The sequence below is a fragment of the Scyliorhinus canicula genome, chromosome 18, assembly GCF_902713615.1.
Source record: "Scyliorhinus canicula chromosome 18, sScyCan1.1, whole genome shotgun sequence".
Lineage (NCBI taxonomy): Eukaryota > Metazoa > Chordata > Chondrichthyes > Carcharhiniformes > Scyliorhinidae > Scyliorhinus > Scyliorhinus canicula.
In genome coordinates, this window is record NC_052163.1 from 110,632,153 (window position 1) to 110,649,957 (window position 17,805).

Consider the following 17,805-nt stretch of genomic DNA (forward strand, 5'->3'; position numbering starts at 1 on the left):
TAGATATCCTATACCCACATTTCTGCATACATCCTTCTACCAAGGTCACCACGCCCACCTGGGAGGCAGTGGCAGCCTCAGTGAGTGCCAGCTAACTACAGAAGAGGTCAGAGCAACAATTCCACAAGAAGGTGAATGACATTCTACACGTGGCCAGAATAAATCTGCCTCCTCATGTCTCCCGCTGCCCCCAATCATACTCCCTTCATACCTCCAGAGTAATCTCTCACCCAGCCATCTCACAGGTTCTGAACACCATTCTTGCAGTCCTCAGCGACCGCCCCCCCCCCCCCCCCACCCCCCGCCAACTCCCCATGTTCACACCAGTAGCTAAACTGCAGTTCTCATCCCCGCTCCCACTCAAGACCCACGTTTGCCAGACTTCATCACCATCTGAACTGGTCGGACCCCTGCCGACACTCTGCCTTTCTGTCCATTGCAGGGCAAACCCGCACATAACCGGTGTGAGTGGGCACAGCCAGGGTCCTGCTCGCGTTCCGATGCCTCACGCCTTTGTGCTTTTGGAACTTACTGTTTTTGTTTTTCTTTTCTCACAGTGCACAGAAAGAAAAGATTAACATCTTAAAAGAGTTTGCATTGTATATCACTTTAATCATCAGCGATGTTGACAGAAATGTGAAAGAAGCAATAATACAAAAGCACTTTTAGCTTAGAAAATCACGTTACATGTACAGACAAGCATCCATATAACAGATAAACAAGAATTTGATGATGATAGCTGTTCTGTGCACAAATAGTTTCCAGTGTAAAATGGTGATCGGAAATATATAGGAAAGCACGGTAAATATAATGAGATCTTCCTCAACTTGAGGCATGACCAGAATTTAAGCGATGACCAAGTGGCGCCCCGCAGTCTCTCTTGTGGGGAGGTGTCAATTTTTACAGCACTGTGTGATGTTCTGAAGTACCCATTTGGATTGTCTCCAGATACTTGAGGAGGTGATAAGGTGGACCTCACAACACATTTCATTCCAGCCTCCCACCGGGATCTCCTGATACAGTTCAACCTCCCATTTTCTTTTAACGTATAAGAAATTGCTTGTCACCATGGAGATCATGTCTGATGTATACAGGTTATTACTTCTCCCTGAGTGACATCTCGTTGGATGTTTCTGAGGTATGACTCTTGTGATGAATGTAGGAATTTCAGATACATTGTATTCTAGGTGTTTGGTGCAGTAAGGGTTAAAAGCCTGGGTTAGTGTGTGTGTGTGAGTGCTGCAGTCATACTTTAGAAGAACTCCTAGTTTGGAAGGCAAATATATTTCGGGTGCCAGGGGTGTAATTAAAGCATCATAAAAGGCTTGGGCTAATGCAATTTTGATTGGATGAAGGGAATTCCCTGTGGAGTTCATTAGATTTGAGCTTGGTTCGATGATGTCGTTGCTGGGTGGAGCTAAGACATCGGGCATTTTGCAGAAAGCGGTTCTAGATGAAACTGTGACCAAGAGTCAAGCAATTTGCTCTCTGCAGCTCAGTTAAAAGATATGTATGCAGACACAAGAGCAGTGTGGTTGGAAAGGTGAATAAACCAGCTGAAACAGCTTCGGACGAAATACAGCCAGGGTTTCTGCATGGGTCTGACAGGAGTCAGATCTTGTCTTTAAAGCAGTGTCATGAATTCTCTCCTTCTCAAAGAACATCTCTGTAAAGCAAGTATTCCTGAATGCTAGTGGTATTTAATAGTGGATTGAGAGTTGGGATTTGTTTTCTTGTGGTTTCAATGGGAATAAAGATTTGAATTAAGGGCATTGTATTCACTGCATTGGGTAGTATTGTTAAAGGAGTAATTGTAAGTTATTTGCTGGTGTGATGTTAACAATATGTTAATACTGTGTTATTAATAAAGTTTGTTTGAATGTACCCCACCCCTGTTTGTGTGAAATCACTCCTGGGGCGAGGTATTCTTTCCTCACAGCCGTACAAAGTTCAACTAAAATATTGGGGTTTCTGTCCAGTATCCTAGCCACTGTAGGGGTTTGGTCTAGGATTGTAGTACTCTATTGAAGATGGACGACTTACCTTGTTTTGGTCTTCATGTTTTAAAAGAAAATGTCTTATCTGTAGATATCTAAAAAAAGTCAGTAGTTGGAAGGCCAAATTCCCTCTGATCTGCTCAAACGGTTTTAGATTTTCCTGCTGGAAAAGCTGGTGAAGGAGGATGAGACTAGATTCAGACCATTTTCTAAAGCCCTTCTCATGCATGGAGAGCATGAAATTATTTATAGACCCAATGGTCAGCTCTCTGCAGGTTTCTCCACCATTGCCGGGATGCCCCAGGTCCAGGGGTTAATACCTCGTATGTCACCGCGTGCAGGTTGCCCTGTGCTCACTGGGCCGTCTGGGGGTGCCCTATGTTAACAGAAAGGGGTTCCACTCCCTCAACACACAGTGTGTGTGCGACCACTAGGTAAAGATAATGCACGTGTGTGCCCGCTTCCCGGGGTGTGTGCATGACAGCTACATCCTGGGGCAGTCAGTCATCCCCACCCTCATGGGGGATAAGGGTTACCTGCTGAGGATCTGGATAATGACACCAGTACTGAGGCCGGCGACTGAGGCAAAGACCCGGTGCAACGAGGCCCATGCAGTCACCCGGGGTGGCATCGAGTGGTGCCTCGGACTCCACACGATGGGTTTCGATGCCTCGACCGCTCTGGAGATGCCCTGCAGTGCACGGCCTGGAGGGTCGCCCGCTTTGTTGTGGTCTGCTGTGTCCTCCACAACCTGGCACAGCAGTGGGGCGATGGGCTGGAGGTTGGTGACGAGGAACATGTGGCCACCTCAGAGGAGGGGGAGGAGGAGAAGGAGGGGGACGGGGATGAGGATGACGAGGAGGTGCAGGACCAGCAGGGGCTGGAGGACGGGGCTGGGGAGGAACCTGAAGCCCAGCCTGAGGCTGCAGGACAGGCGGCTGTGGTGAGGGTGCGGCAAGCGCAGAAGGCCATGTAGGTCCTCATACTGGCCTGATTCACCTAGGACATGGCCTGGTCCATCGTCACATCGTTACCCACCCACCACCCCCATTTCCCACCCTCCCAGTGAGTTTGCAATTGGAACAGCTTCATTTTGTTCCCACTGATGCCTGAGACGTATCTCACCACTGTTTTCGCACCACCCTCCCTCATCATGTCCCTGAAGCAGGCCCTGACCACCACGAACCATCGGGCAGCTGAGCAAGGAATCACGTCAGAGCTGATTTCTGCCAGCAGAGTGCCATCCGGTGCGATGCACATCTCTCCAGCCGCTTGCCCTCCGAGAGACACGTGGTGAGGCCTGGACCTTTCAGTCCCTTTGCAGCCTCGTGTGCTGACGAAAAGGTCTTGCTTCCATCCTCGAGATGGACTCTCAGCATCTCAGACGGGTGTTTGGAAACTTATCCGTAAGCTGCTCCTTCACATCCTGCCTACTGTGAATCATCAGGTTTGAGATGCTCATCATTGAGTGATCCAGAAACCTGCCTACTAATTAATCGCACCAAGTGTGAGTATGTGGGCGGGTGTAGGTGCCAGCTGTGACACCTCCTCAATGCTTGTCTCTGAATTGTCTCCCTCGGAACTACTCTGGTCTATGGTCTCCAGAGGGAAGCGGGATGGTCCGGGTTGGTCCACTGATTGACTTGCATAGGAGGGGAGATGGCACTAGTGCATCAAGGGGGAATAACTGATGGGAGAAAGTTAACTCAGGTGAGGCTTGAACTATGACTGCGTCTTGAGGGTTCTCACTTTTGTCTGCGCAGGTGCGGATCTGTTCTTTGCCAGCCAACTCAAGGGCTTTTTCCTCAAGTGACGTGAGGCGAATGGTTGAGTGTTCCTCTGACATGAATTCACCTCCACTAATTAAACCCCCCCAAAATACTTAACAGAGAGCAGAGATAGACACGGAATGAACCAAAGTACGAGACGTACGTGAGGTGAATCAAAAATACTTCAGGGTGACAGAAATAAAGCAGCATAAAGCCACAGCCGCTCTCCACAGCAACAGGCCCACCAGGCACCATATTCTGGGATGGAATGGTCTGAGCAGCACCATCCTGAGTGAGCTGAGAAAATTCAGGAGAAAAGTGAACGACACCCTTGAGAAAATGATTAAGTCGATCTCAGGCCCTGCCGACCTTACAAAGTCCTCCTTACTAACATCTGGGGGCTTATGCCAAAGTTAGGAGAGCTGTGTCGCAGACTAGTCAACCAACAACTTGACATAGTCATATTCACAGAATCATACCTTACAGTCAATGTCCCAGGCAGCACTATCACCATTCCTGGGTATATTCTGTCCCACTGACAGGATAGATCCAACAGAGGTATACAGTCAGGAGGGAGTTGCCACCGGAGTCCTCAACATTGACTCAGGAACCCATGAAGTCGCATAGCTTCAGGTTAAACATGGACAAGCAAACCTCCTGGGTGGCACGGTAGCACAGTGGTTAACACTGTTGCTTCACAGCACCAGGGTCCCAGGTTCGATTCCCGGCTTGGGTCACTGTCTGTGCGGAGTCTGCACATTCTCCCCGTGTCTGCGTGGGTTTCCTCCGGGTGCTCCGGTTTCCTCCCACAAGTTCTGAAAGACGTGCTGTTGGGTGAATTGGACAATCTGAATTCTCCGTCTGTGTACCTGAACAGGCGCCGGAGTGTTGCGACTGGGGGATTTTCACAGTAACTTCATTGCGACAATACTTGTGACAATAATAAAGATTCTTATTCTTATTGATTACCACGCACCATCCATTGCCAGCTGATGAATCCTCCATGTTGAAAACCACTAGGGGAAGCACTGAGGGTGACAAGGGCACAGAATATACTCTGGGTGGGGGACTTCAATGTCCATCACCAAGAGTGGCTCGATAGCACCACCACAGACTGAGATGGCCAGGTCCTAAAGGACATAGCTGCTAGACTGGGACTGCATCAGGTGGTGAGTTAAACCTCCCCTCCCCACTTCCTTCTTAACTCACCACCTCACTACACACACACACACACACACACACACACAGGCAAACAACACAGGGGGAAAGGGTGGTGGAAAGGGAAAGAAAATATTAATAAAAATAGAAGCATAAGGATCTTTGATGCACTGGGATGACTTCCAGTCAATGTCTTTCTGAAGTTCAGTCTTCCGTTTTAGTACTTCTTCCTTCTCTGCAGATTCAGCATCATTTCAGGTTTACAGAAAAGGATGTGCTGGGCACTCAGTTTTCATAACAGTACAGCAGTTCTTTCATTCAGCAAGCAGGAGAGAGAGAGTTCTGTTATTGCTTGTCAATCCATCATCGCTAACTTCTACGAATGAATGATGCACAAGAGTTTATTCAGGCACGTGCAGGGAGAGATAGCTCAAAAAACATTCTGACTGAACCAACTATGTTGATTACACTAAGTGGTATATATTTATACCTTTTTTTAACACATGCAGTCATTGTTTTAAGTTTCGATCTGATATTGCACATAAACACACACTCTCACCCACCCTTGCAGGGACCTCTTATCTTTGTATTGTCTAGTGTCCTGATCTGCTACTGAGACAGCCTTCACCTTCTGTTCCATGTGATTGGAGCTCGCTGACCTTGTGAGAGCCCAGCTGCAAATTCTTCCGACTTCTGCTTTAAGTTTTACATGGTCAATTCGAAGTTTTGTAACAATCCATAACCCCTTTCCTGTTATTTTATTAGTCCTCAAACCTAATTCTTAAATCATACTAAAATCTTGTCCGATACTATTTATTTCCCCCTTAGGTTCCTTTCACTTCCAAGGTCTAAACATTTCTGCCAAGTTCTCTCAGAAAGCACCATGCAGCAACCAATCACTGACCATTGTCAGATAGAACACTGTTCCTGGCCAACCCACCAGTTGTGTAAGGGTCCTTCCAGTTTGTTCCTGTTTATTCCCTTATTTCCCTTCCTTTTTATTTTTGCCATCACATTTTTGATCCATGGATGGTTTATGGACTTTAAGGCAAAGCAGGCTGCCCCTTTAATTTTAACAGGAGGATCCAGAAAGCTGTGATGCTTTAAGCTCACATCAGTGATGACTCAGATTGATTGATGTGGCTGGTGGTCAGTGAATTGGCCTCAAAGGCAGTGCTCTGCCCAGCAACAGGTGACAATTGGATCCAACCCCACTGAGATGTTTGTCAGAGTCAGAAGGCTGGTTTTGGTTTCTGTTTGATCTCGAAGCCCTGAGAAAGGATTGCTGTCCTCCCCCTCACCGTTTTCTCCAGAAAGCTGCTAAAAGCGGTGAAAACTGCATTCTTGAAACCGCAGAGGATCTGACTGAATTGATCAGGAATGTCATCACGGGCTGTGGGCCAAAGACAGAGGTTTTACTTTTTATCCAGAGAGACTGTCAGTGTTTATCTCTGAAACCACAGGTACCTGAATGAATCCACAGGAAAAGCCTTGAACTGAAGGCCGAGCTTGGAGCAAAACACCGCCTGAAGCAACAACTCTTATCCTTTGAACAATCTTTTTTGTTTTTACCCCTTTCCAGCTCTCTGCATTTGTCTGTCTTGCGTGTGTGGGGCGAGGGTGGCGTAGTTAGAGTGGTAGATCAGGTATTAGCTCAACATTCAGCAGCTGTATTCACTGCATATTACACATTTGTTCTAGTTATAAAGAAACAGTAATTGTGTTTAAATGTACAAACCTGGTGACTTTCGCACATCCCTCAACATGTAATCCTGCGTTTTGGAATGTGCGAGCCTTGTGAGATTTTCAACATTCAACTTATTTTAGAGTCTGTAACCTATTTGGATTTTATTCCTTACCCACTTTGAAAGGCTCAGTTTCAAAATTTGTGGGTGTGGTAGGCTATATTAGGGGTATCGCGGTACCTAGGTGGGATGTACTTTATACTGTAGTATGAGTGGTAGAACCTGCCTGCTGGTTCCGCCCAGCAGGCAGAGCATCAGAGTCTGTGTTTTACCCACAGCAGTCATTCTGTACCGGAGCTGCTGGGGTAACTACTTGTTCATTAAAGCCTTCAATTGGACTACAATCTCGCTTCAGTAGTGATTGATCGTGCATCAGTGGGACAATTAATAGTCAAGGTAATTGGGTAACAGGAAGGAGTCACTTGTGAAGAAACAAAGGGCGACATTCAGCGGACCTGAGTTAAAGTCCGCTGAATGGTGCGTTTAGCAGGGTGTTTCCTGGCACCTTGCAGTACCAAGAAACATTTTGCTATTCAACAGCACTTTGCAGGATTCTCTCCGCCCAGGCCGCACTTTGGAGGGATTTCCTGCTGGAGAGCGGAAGCTCATCCAGAGTAATCCAGAGACCCAGAGTACTCTGGGGTCCCAGGTTCAAATCCTGCCACGGCAGACGGTAAAACTTGAATTCAATAGAAATCTGGAATTAAAAGTCTAAAGATGACCATGAAACCACACCCACCACCACCCCTGCCACCCCAGTAATTAAAATTATCAGCTCCGTTCTCTAAATTCAAAGTCCTATTGTGCAGAGAAACAAGTATTAAAACATTCAACCTTGTGCATTAAATTGGTGCAGCTTAACTTGTGGTGTTTATGGTGGTGTTTATTCCACAGTAACCATCTTTGATTTTGTAAGTTTGAAATTAAGTTCTGTAATTAACTTTTGCAACTCTGTAGTTCTTTTACATTTTAATATCTGTTAGTTGAACGTATTCTGTTATATTTAGCAGAAGTTTAATTGGCTTATATCAGGCACTGACGTACAGCAAAAACATATCACAGCAAAGTCAACTGTCTCGGCAAAAACACATTGGGCAGGATTTAACTAAATGAGAACAAGGTCCCATAGCGAGCGCATAAAGCCGTGTGTTTCCCTGCGCACACAGCGGCGAGAACTTGGAAGGAGATTGAGGAGGATCCATTGCCAAAGAATGGAATAGCCCCAAACATTACATTGCTGTAGTGTTTCCATTCTTCCCTCCTCCTCAAACCAAAAAAAAAAGAGGGAGAGAGACAGTACTTTCGGAGAGCAATCACGCCTGCGAGGAACACTCTCCTGAGTGTGGATTTAAGAAGGCCGCTGATTGGTGGGTACTGTTTTTGAAAACTCACCACTCTTCTTAGAATTCCCCCTATACCAAAAAGGGCCGACATTCTAAATGGTGAACAGGGATTCTCACTCCCTGACTCCGATGCAGGCTTCAGTGGGTGCTATTCAGGTCAAACTATATTTTCAAGTTATCCCCCAGTATAACCCATACCTTCACCGAAGATTTTATCTACTTACCACTTAGTAGCATCGATGTCCTGGGTCCTGCATTGCTAAGTAAGTAACGTAGACTTTCAGGAATAAACCACTTTTTCAGGTTAAGTTAAGTTATTTTATTATTATATTTTTTCTTTTAAAAGCTGCAAACACTTTCTTTACAAAAAGGTAAAAAGATCTTGCTTCTGGATCCTGCTGGTTGGTTGTAGGGACCTTCAGGCCCACCTTGACACTCAATCTTCTTTAAATTCTGGTCATTTTGGGATGTATTCGCTGGTTAGTTCTGTTGCTGTGTCTTGTTGATCCATGTACTGAGCTATAAGAGCTAACTCTGCTAGCTATCTCTAAGCTGACTCTGACTCCTGTTTAAATTCTAGTCTTCCTTAGATGTATAGCTGTTTAAACTCGGCTGCTTGCCTTGTCTTTCCCATGACCGAGCTCTCTCTCTCTCTCTCACTCTCTCTGAGTTCTCCTCCCCTTCTCTCCTGTTGCTGTTTCTCTGTTGTTGTTTCTCTTCTGCTTCTGCTCCCTGGGTTTATATTCTCTTTCTAACAATTATTAAGTTTTTAGAGCCTTATTCTAAATGAACTTATTTCCCTTTGATTGTTAAAAAGTATCTTTGATGTAAACATTTGAATACCACTAATTATTCATTTTGGGCATAACGTCACCTCTCAGATCTGATTACAAAATGCTTTGTGATGTTCAAAGTTCCTTTGGTTTCAATAGGTGTTACTTTTAATTCTGTGATTTCAAATCGTTTAATTTTCCAATTGTCCCCAGCTCATAACTTTGCCTTTGATTTTGACTTTAAATTATGTCTCTTGTAGACAGGTCATCTCCAATTCTTTTTAATTGACTTGATGTTCGTAGAATTTTACACTTTAGAATTAACACCAAATTCGACTGAGCATCACCCATCCTTTCCAGCTGTTTACTAAGAGAGTTTATTTCAATTAAGGTGTGAAACTTTGCTTTTAGCTGTATGCTAAAATTTAACTTGGTTATGACTTGAAAGACCTGCCTGTTTTAAACATTCGTCACTTAATTCAATTGAAACTCTCATCCATACCTTTCCAGATGCTTCCTGAGATAGTTACCTTCAATGAAGGTGTGAGCCATTGTTTTAGCTTACCACATGAAACCTGTGTGTTTGCTAAACCTGCTTGTGAGCAAGAATCTGCATTTTATAATCCTGCTGTTTGCAGCTGCTATTACCCTTTTGTGGGATCTTTCCCTGTATCCTCTCAGACCAGATATTGCCAGACTTTCATGTTTCAAATGACACATTTTTCTGTATTTTCAATTACAGTACGTCCTCGTGAGTATTATCAAACTATTAAAGTAATTTACTATTCAACAGAGGGTGGGGTTTGGTTTTCCTCCTGCGACACGTGGGCAATCATGAATGCTGACAGCATCCCTGACAATTGCATCTGTGGGAAATGTATTCAGCTGCACTTGCTGACTGAATGAATGGATTGGTTTGAGCAGCAGCTGGAGGTACTAAGGAGCAATGGTGGGAAGTATCATAGATAGGAGTTATAGAGACGTGGTCATACCCAAGGTACAGGAAGATGGATGGGTGACCTATAGATGGGGTAGGCAGTGAGTCCAGGAGCCCCCTCTCTGTCCCACTCTCTGACAAGTATTCCCTCCTGGATACTGGTAAGGGGGATGGTTCATTAGGTGATACCAGCAGCAGTAGCCAGGTGGTGGCACCATGACTGGCCCTCTGTACAGAGAAGGGGGGGGGGGGACAAAGCATAATGGAGCAATACTAATTGGGGATTCAATAGCCAGGGGCACAGATGGGTGCTTCTGTGGTCGCTAAAGAGACTCCAGGGTGGTGTGTTGCCTCCCTGGTGCCAGGGTCATGGATGTCTCTGAGCGGGTACAGGGCATCCTGAAATGGGAGGGCAGACAGACAGATGCCATTGTCCACATTGGTACAAATGACAGGTAGAAAGAGCAGCAAGATCCTGCAAAGTCATTACAGGGGGTTAGGTAGTAGGATAAAAAGCATAGAGTCATAATTTTAGGATTACTCCCTGTGCCACGTGCTAGTGTGGCTAGGAACAGAGAGATACTATAGTTTACACATGGCTCAAGAGCTGGTGTAGTGGGGAGGGCTTCAGTTATGTGGATCATTGATATGCCTTCCAGGGAAGGTGGGACCTGTATAAGAAGGACAGATCACACCTAAACTGGAGGGGCACCAATATCCTGGCCGGGAGGTTTGCTAATGTGGTTCAGGAGGGTTTAAACTAGTATGGTAGGACGGTGGAAACCGGAGCAGCAGGCCAGCAAGTGTAGAGACTTTGGAAGAGCTTGAGACGAAGACAAATATAGCAAAGAGTGAAAGCAGACAGGAGGAAGTCACTGAACTCAGCTGGTCTGGAGGTCCGGAGTGCGTTTGCTTCAATGCAAGAAGCATAACAGGTAAGACGGGCAAACGTAGAGCCTGGATTAATGTAGGGAAGTATGATATTGTTGCTCTTATGGAGACATGGTTAAAGGGGGGACAGGACTGGCAGCTTAATATTCTGGGATATTGGTATTTCAGACGAATCAGAGGGGATAACAAAAAGGGTGGGGGACTTGCATTACTGGTTGGGGAACATATCACAGCTGTGGTGAGGGAGGGTATCTTAGGAGGGATCCTGCAGTGAGGCATTATGGGTAGAGCTCACAAACAGGAATGGTGCAATCACAATGTTGGGGTTGTACTATCAGCCTCCCAACAGCCAGCGGGATACTGAGGAACAGTTATGTGGAAAGATGTAAAAATAGCAGGGTTTTTGGACACATATTGATTGGGATTCTCTGAGTGCCAGGAGTTTGGATGGAGAACAATTTGTTAGGTGTGTCCAGGAGGGTTTTTTGAAACAGTATGTTGATACTCCAACCAGGGTGGGGCCCTTACTGGACCTGGTATTGAGGAATAAGTCGAGCCAGGTGGCCAATGTTTCAGTAGGGAAACATTTTGGAAATAGTGATCACAATTCCATAAGTTTACGAATGCTCATGGATAAGGACAAGAGTGGTCCTCGAGTGAGGATGCTAAACTGGGGGAAAGCTAACGACAACAGAATTCGACAAGAGCTAGAGAATGTGGATTGGGAGCGGCTATTTGAGGGGAAATCAACCTTTGATACGTGGGAGTCTTTTAAAGATCAGTGATTAGAGTGCAGGCAAGGCATCTCCCTGCGAAAGCAAAGGATAGAAATGACAGGATTAGGGAACCGTGGATCACAGGGAAAATCGTGAGACTAGTCAAAAAGAAAGAGGAAGCATACATAGGGCACGATTCTCCTAAAAGGGAACAAAGTCCCTTAGCGAGCACGTTTAACCCCGTGTTTCCCGGTGCTTGCAGTGCCGAGAAACACATGGCTAAACGCGACTCACTTTGAATAAGGGGCCTGAATGGGGAAAGCACAGCTGAGACCACATATAGCCCCGTTTTGTACAGGGGGGGAGGGATTCACATTGCAAAGTTTCACGAGGTTGCGATAGATCTCGTGAGGCATTGTGAGCTGGGTGGACCCTGGGAGCAGGGTCCCCCGGCTTTCAACAGCCACGCTGCACTGAGGTGAGCTGCTTTTCCAGCGCAGCATGCCTGGTTGATCTTGCCCATAATGTTTAGGCAACTAAAAACAGACAAAGCTTTTGAAGAATATAGGGAAATTAGGAACGAACTCAAACTGGGAGTTAGGAGGGCTAATAGGGGCCATGAAATGCCATTGGCAAGCAGGGCGAAGAAAAATCCCAAGGCCTTATATACATGTCTAAGGAGCAAGAAGGTGGATCGAAAAAGAGTAGGCCCACTTGAGGACAAAGGAGGGAAGTTATGTGTGGAGACAGAGGAATGGGTGAGATCCTTTTTAAAAACAATTTAGAGTACCCAATCATTATTGTTTCCCAATTAAGGGGAAATTTAGCATGGCCAATCTGCCTACCCGACACATAGATCATAGATCATAGAATTTACAGTGCAGAAGGAGGCCATTCGGCCCATTGAGTCTGCACCGGCCCTTGGAAAGAGCACCCTACCCAAGCCCACACCTCCACCCTATCCCCACACCTCCACCCAATCCCCGTAACCCCACCTACCCTTTTTTGGACACTAGTGGCAATTTAGAATGGCCAGTCCACCTAACCTACACATCTTTGGACTGTGGGAGGAAACCGGAGCACTCGGTGGAAACCCATGCAAACATGCGGGGAACGTGCAAACTCCACACGGACAGTGACCCAGGGCCGGGATCGAACCTGGGACCTAGGCGCCATGAGACAGCAATGCTAACCACTGCGCCACTGTACTGCCCGTGGGCGAGATCCTTAATGAGTACTTTGCATCAGTATTCACCAAGGAGAGGGACATGATGGATGTGGAGGCGATGGATGGGTATGTGAATACTCTAGGACATGTCAGCATAATGAAGGAGGACGTGTTTGATATCTTAAAATGCATGAAGGTAGACAAGTCCCCTGGGCTGGATGGGATATATCCCAGGTTATTGTGGGAGGCAAGACAGGAAAAAGCTGGGGTCTTAACAGAAATCGTTGCATCATCTTTGACCACAGGCCCTTTGTTTAAGAAGGGAAGCAGGGATAATCCAGATAATTATAGGCTGGTGAGCCTGACATTAGTGGTGGGGAAGCTGTTGGAGAAGATACTGAGGGACAGGACTTATTCACATTTAGAAGTGAATGGACTTGTTATTGATAGGCAACATGGTTTTGTGTGGGGAGGTCATGTCATATCAACTTGATGGAGTTTTTTGAAGAGGTGACAAAATTAATTGATGAGGAGAAGGTTGCAGATGTTCTTTACATGGACTTTAATAAGGCCTTTGAACAAGCCCCTCAAGGCAGACTGGTACAAAAGGTAATGTCACATGGTGTGCTAGCTAGATGGATAAAGAACTAGCTTGGCAACAGGTGACAGAATAACAGCGGAAGGGAGTTTTTCAGAATGGAGATCTGTAAGTCGTGATGTTCCACAGGGATCAGTGCTGGGACCACTTTTGTTTGTAATATATATAAATTATCTGTGTCATGATATGCAGACATGTAACCAATGGGCCATCAAAACAGGACACAACCAATGGGTAATCAGGACACCCAGAGGTGGCATCACCACCAGAGGGCACCACACGACCACTATAAAAAGGACAAGGCACACAGGCCCTGCCCCTTTCCACTGACAGAAACCTAGAGAGCAAGGCGTGTGTGGTTAGCAGCACCGTCACACCATAGCACGTGGTCTAGAGCAAGCTCATATAGTTAGTAGAGTATACTGTGTTACTAGAGTCAGATTAGTAGAGTGTAGAACTCATTTAGGAGCTTTGTTAATCGCTCAATAAATATGTTCAACTTACCTCAGAGTCTGGAGTATCCTTCAGCAACGCCTACACCAAGTAGCAGCTTATGTTACTCAAAGTAATATAACAACACAATCTGGAGGAAAATGTAGATGGTCTGATTAGCAAGTTTGCAGATGACACTAAGATATGTGGAGTTGCAGATAGTGAAGGGATTGTCAGAGAATACAGCAGAATAGATAGGTTAGAGAGTTAGGCAGAGAAATGGCAGATGGAGTTCCATCTGGACAAATGTGAGCTGATGCATTTTGGCAGATCAAATTCAGGTGTGAATTACACAGTAAATGGCAAAACCCTTGGGAGTATTGGCATACAGAGGGATCTGGGTGTTCAGGTCCATAGTTCCATGAAAGTGGCAATGCAGGTGGATAAGGTGGTCAAGGGGGCATAAGACATGCTTGCCTTCATCGGCCGGGGCATTGAGTACAAGAGTTGGCAGGTCATGTTGCAGTTGTATAAAACTTTAGTTAGACCACATTTGGGATATTGCGTGCAGTTCTGGTCGCCACATTACCAGAAGGGCGTGGAGGCTTTGAAGAGAATGCAACAAAAGTTGACCAGGATGTTGCCTGGTCTGGAGGGTATTAGTTATGAAGAGAGGTTGAATAAACTCGGATTGTTTCCATTAGAAAGATGGAGCTGAGGGGAGACCTGATTGAGGTGTACAAAATTACCAGAGGTATAGACCAGGAGAATAATCAGAAGCTTTTTCCCAGGGTGGAAGACTCAATTACACGGGGGCCCAGGTTCAAGGTGAGAGGGGGAAAGTATAAGGGAGATGTGCGTGGAAAGTGTTTCACACAGAGGGTGGTGGGTGCCTGGAACACGTTACCAGTGGAGGTGGTGGAGGCAGGCACGATAGTAATGTTTAAGATGTATCTTGATAGGGACTTCCGGTGGCTGTGATGGAGTAGGAAGCCACACATTTGGGAGCTCCCGTTTTAAAGAGTCTTTTCGGCTCTTTTTAGAGCCCAAAACGGAAATTTTTCGACGTCTCCCGGTGGGGGAAGGTGTGCTGAACGACTTTCCCCGCAGTCCATGCCTAGAACTCGGAGTGGAAAGGGGGAAAAACAGCAGCAGCTCCTCAGAAAAAATGGGGGAAGGGATCCAAGATGGCCACCAACAAAGCTCCAGAGGAATGGAGGCTCTGGGCCCAGGAGCAACAAACTGATCTCCTGCGCTGCTTTAAAGAATTCAAGGATGAGGTACTGAGCTCTCTGCAGGAAACGAACAGAAGGCCGTCAGAGATTCAGTCCACCCAGGGTGCTGCCATCAAGGAGTTGCAGACGCAGGCCACTGAACGAGAGGAGGAGGCTGTGGTCCTCGTGAGTAAGGTGGAGGGGCACGAGGCACTCCACAAGAAGTGGCAGGAACGCTTCGAGGAGCTGGATCACCGCATGAGGCGGAAAAACCTGCGGATCTTGGGCCTTGCGGAGGGGCTGGAGGGATCGGACCTGACAGCCTATGTGGCTGTAATGCTGAATTCGCTAGTGGGGGCCGGGTCATTCCACCTGCCCTTGGAGCTGGAGGGAGCGCACAGGGTGCTGGCCAGGAGGCCCAAGGAAGATGAACCCCCGCGTGCGGTGCTGGTGAGGTTCCACCGGTTCAGTGATCGGAAGTGCGTGCTGCGCTGGGCCAAGAAGGTGAAGAGCAGCAATTGGGAGAATGGGGTAGTACGGATCTACCAGGACTGGAGTGCGGAGGTGGCTAAGCGGCGGTCCGGATTTAATCGGACGAAAGAGGTGCTTTATAGAAAAAAGATAAAGTTCGGAATGCTGCAGCCTGCGCGCCTGTGGGTAACTTATTTGGACCGGCACCGTTATTTCGATTCCCTGGAGGAGGCGTGGGCCTTCGTGCGGACGGAGAAACTGGACTTGAACTAGGGGTTGGGGGTTGCGAAGTCGGCTGTAAGATATTAGTGCTGGATTCTGCTGTTGCTGTGTTCTCTTTTTCTTCTGGTTTTTTTCTTCTTGTTTTAGTACTTTTGCAATTTTGATATGGTTATTTACGGAGGGGTTGTTCTGCTATGTTTTTGTTCTTGTGCTGTGAGGCATTGTTTGGGCTGTGTATCTTGAGGGGAGGGTCGGGGGGGTATGTTGTATTCTATGTCGGAGTGGGGCTGGTATTTGGGAGCTGCGTCAGAAGGGTGTGGTGGGGCAGTGCGAAAGCGCGGGCTTTCCTCTGGTTTCCCGCGCTGCGGGGCTGGGGGGTGGAGACGGTGACGGGGGAGGCGGGGCGTTAACTGGTTCTTCCCCGCGCTGGAGCGGTGCCTGGAGGAGGGATAGATTGGGGGATGATCCCACTTCGGGAGGGGTCGGGCTATTGGTGGGAGTTTCCAGGGTCAGCAGAAGTTAGCTGACCCACGGAAGTACAATGGAGGACGGTTCGCGGCTGGGAGGGTTCCTAGCCTGGGGGGGGGGAGGGAGGGGGGGAAAGGGGAATACCGGGTTGCTGCTGGTAGGGTCAAGAAGGAGCTGGTGGAGGCTGGGGGGACAGAGGTGAGGGATTGTCGCTATGGGGACGGGGTCGGGCAGGGTGTGCTGGCCTGGGGCGGGCAGTCGACGGGCTATGGCTAGCCGACGGGGGAGGGGGGCGGGACGCCCTCTGATCCGGTTGGTCACCTGGAATGTGAGAGGGTTGAATGGGCCGGTGAAGCGGTCGAGGGTACTGGCTCACCTGAAGGGGCTAAAGGCAGATGTGGCAATTCTTCAGGAGACCCACCTGAGGGTGGCGGACCAGGTCCGCCTGAGGAAGGGATGGGTGGGGCAGGTTTTCCACTCTGGGTTGGATGTCAAGAACCGAGGAGTGGCGATTCTGGTGGGGAAAAATGTGTTGTTTGAGGCATCGGAGGTGGTGGCGGATAAGGGGGGTAGGTATGTGATGGTTAGGGGCAGGCTACAAGGAGAGAAGGTGGTACTGGCTAGTGTGTATGCCCCAAATTGGGACGATGCGGGCTTTATGAGGCGTATGTTGGGACGGATCCCAGATCTGGAGGCGGGAGGTCTGATCATAGGGGGGGACTTTAATATGGTGTTGGATCCTTCACTGGATCGGTCAAGCTCTAGGACGGGTAGGAGGCCGGCGGCGGCCAAGGTACTGAGAGGGTTTATGGATCAGATGGGTGGAGTGGATCCATGGAGGTTTGTGAGGCCGAGGGCACGCGAGTACTCTTTCTTCTCCCACGTACATAGGGTCTACTCTCGGATAGATTTCTTCGTGGTGAGTAGGGGACTGATTCCGAGAGTGGAGGAGGCCGAGTATTGCAATCTCCGATCACGCTCCGCATTGGATAGAGTTGGAGATGGGGGAGGTGCGGGACCAACGTCCGTTGTGGCGGTTGGATGTGGGGTTGTTGGCGGAGGAGGAGGTGTGTAGGAGGGTCCGGGCAAGTATTAAGGGGTACCTTGAGGTGAATGATACGGGGGAGGTTCAGGTGGGGATGGTCTGGGAAGCCCTGAAGGCAGTAATTCGTGGGGAGCTGATATCCATCCGGGCACACAGGGAGAGGAGCGAGAGGGATAGACTGGTGGGGAAGGTGCTGGAGGTGGACAGGAGGTATGCAGAGGCACCAGAGGAGGGACTGCTGGGGGAGAGGCGCAGCCTGCAGGCTAAATTTAATTTGCTGACCACTAGAAAGGCGGAGGCACAGTGGAGGAAGGCACAAGGGGCAGTGTACGAGCATGGTGAAAAGGCGAGTAGGATGCTGGCTCATCAGCTCCGTAAGCGGGATGCGGCTATGGAGATTGCTGGAGCGAGAGACAAGAGTGGGAATGAGTTGCGGAAGGGGGTAGAGGTGAATGAGGTCTTCAAGGACTTTTACGGGGAACTGTACCGGTCGGAGCCAACGGGGGAGAGGAGGGGAATGGAGAGGTTCCTTGACAGGCTTTCTTTCCCGAAGGTGCAGGAGGAGAAGGTGGAGGGGCTGGGTGCGGTGATTGAGCTGGTGGAGCTAGTTAAGGGGATCGGGCAGATGCAGTCAGGGAAGGCACCGGGGCCGGATGGGTTCCCGGTGGAATTTTATAAAAAGTTTGTGGACCTAGTGGGCCCCTTGCTGGTGCGGACACTCAACGAAGCGTGGGAAGGGGGGACTTTTGCCCCCGACGATGTTGCGGGCGCTGATCTCGTTAATTTTAAAGAAGCACAAGGACCCCCAGCAGTGCGGTTCATACAGGCCCATATCTCTCCTCAACGTGGATGCTAAGG